This window comes from Penaeus monodon, chromosome 15 (assembly GCF_015228065.2).
Source record: "Penaeus monodon isolate SGIC_2016 chromosome 15, NSTDA_Pmon_1, whole genome shotgun sequence".
NCBI classification, from domain to species: Eukaryota; Metazoa; Arthropoda; class Malacostraca; order Decapoda; family Penaeidae; genus Penaeus; species Penaeus monodon.
In genome coordinates this window covers 24131780-24134219 of record NC_051400.1, presented here as the reverse complement: position 1 = coordinate 24134219, position 2440 = coordinate 24131780, and the positions used below count along the sequence as shown (strand labels likewise).

Genomic DNA, 2440 nt, shown 5'->3' with positions numbered 1-2440 from the left:
GAAAAGCACAACCCAGCTGCCCCAGTGAGCCTCTTGATAAAATAAACATTGCTGGCCAGCAGACTGATCAACCAGCCTAGGCAAGGCCCGCACATATACGCTTCCAAGCACACATCCTGCCACCACTGAGCGAGCCTCGGGATCATTTTAGCCAAGTGAAACGCTCAAGTAAACCCTTATGGTAGAACACAAACAATGGTCGGCATCCCGTAATGGAGGAAGCGTTCTTGGTGTGCGACAAAATATTGGCGCGGGAGATGGCAGGGGGAAGCAGGGGAAGCCGGGGGATGCAGGGGGAGGCAGGGGAGGCAGGAAAAGAGGGTGAACCGGTTTATTCTATGGACGAGCAGGTAGGATGGTGAAAGAAGATGAGGCATCGCAAGCAGAGGCGTCTGCATTCGACGTTGTGACTCCCTTGGCACTTAAGGATTATTGGTATGCAGCCAAGCCTCACTCTGGCCAGCAGTCCCTACAGCTAGTGTGAGGGCATGGGGAATGTGAGACGACGAGTGGTATGAGGGATATCACATGTAGACGGGACAGAGGTATGAGTAACCCGCATGGTGGATGGGTTGTGCTCAGATACAGTGACGGCTGACCAACTGCTCTCAAACACGCCCTTTCCCATGACAGTTAATTGGCGTGGGTATGGCTGCCCTTCCCTGCCAACTCTGCGTCCCCTGCCCCATGCCCCTCCCCCACCATCCTTACAAACCTGTGATGACTAAAGCAAACGTCGGAAGGAAAATATAGACCCAGTCTCATGATCTGACTTCCCGCTGTACATCACCCATAATCTCTAATCTGCCGAGACATTCCCAAGGTGCCAGATCTTCCTCCTTAGTAATTACTGGCGACGGGCAGGCTGTGTGTCATGCGCACAGCGCATACCTTAGTGTTGCCCTCCAGCTTTCCCTTCAGCCCTCGATAAAATATCATGATAGCCCTTTCTTATTTCAAGTTGCTTGGCATTTTTGTCCTACTAGGGTACAACTTGGGGCCCCTGCCTCTGCGGTTCTCCGTTAATGCAGCACAGCCATTACGGCGCCATCTTGCGGCCGCCACCGGGTACTCGGTAAAGTCAGCACTGACGTCGACGGCTAAAAGCGGCACCAGACCACCACTTAAGAATTCGCAGACAGAGGGACTGCTAAGATCGTGAAGTTAGATGGATACAGTTAATGGTCGAAACGTGTGCAAATAGATTCAGGGGAACGACCCGACTAACTAAGTAGTTTCTGTGCAGATCTCGTGAATAGCAGATTCATTAGAAATGTGGGGAAACCCAACCACATACCTAAGATTAAGATAGATGATCATTGAACGCAACTTACCTCGAGTTTATTTGGTATAACATGATAACTTCTAGAATTCCTGGATTACCGCGATCACGAAATGATCGAGACCAAAGAGGTCGTCCGAGGCATTTGGCGCAGACGGCGATTGAGAGACCCTCGGCGGCAGAGGGAGCGAGGGCCCGAGACCTCGCGACCGCACCGAGCGTCACTAACAAAGTCCTTCCTCTGAGGCCGATCAGCTCCCTTGGTCACTGTGGGACACGTCCAGCGCTGGCAGGCGGGATTTTAGCAGCCGGTGTGTTATTGGCGCAAGAAGAAATGCAACTTTACAAATCCATTCCTTATTCCATGCGGTTTTGGATTAATAATCTATCCGTACAAAAATAATTTACATGTTAACCATGAGACAGCATGTCGATATCATCCTACGTTATTGTTACATTATTAAAATTCCTTTTGTGGTCTGTATTCACGCTGATGCATTGCGAATGTCTTTAGCAAGGTCTTGCAGGAATAAATTCCGACATGATTTGTATTAACACAAATTTTGAGACTAGGGACTTTGCTGATTCTGTTTGTAAAGAAGGCGAACTCAGGACTACATCGGACGGGCGACATACACTCGGCAAAGCCACTCCGTCGCACCTTTTCGTGTGTCCGCCGTACTGAACTACGTCCACTCAGACTACAGCTAAAGTTTCAAGCATACTTGAACGTGATCTCAAGAATGCCGATAACTGCTGCCAAGCGACGCGGAAAAAGACAATCACGGACAATGCAAACTGTGCCAAGGACAGGCTCTGTTTGCAAACAAAGCCACAGACAAACCCTCAGCGATTGAATTCATGCCTTTCGTTCCTTTCTTTCTCGGAAATGAAGGGAATGGAAACCGTTCGTTAATGACAACAGGTATATACACAGACTCACTCAGTATCAACAGAATAAAACCCACTTCTCAAAATATATTTCATCCCTTGCCGCGGCGCCCACCCCTTGCTCTCGCTCATCAGCGTCGTCTGCATCGTCATTACGATGATCATGCACACGACGCATGATCCGAGGCCTAATTCTGTCGGCACTTAACGAAAGATATTTCGATCCCCATCAGTTAGTAAGTTGTAACCGTTGTTGAATAATTTGCT

At 49.2% G+C, this 2440-nt stretch overlaps 1 protein-coding gene across 1 annotated transcript in view; it reads right to left on the bottom strand.

Moving 5' to 3' along the window:
- LOC119581828 overlaps positions 1 to 2440 on the bottom strand; it is a gene marked incomplete in the record, with an annotated part of 163301 nt that overhangs the window by 138299 nt on the left and 22562 nt on the right.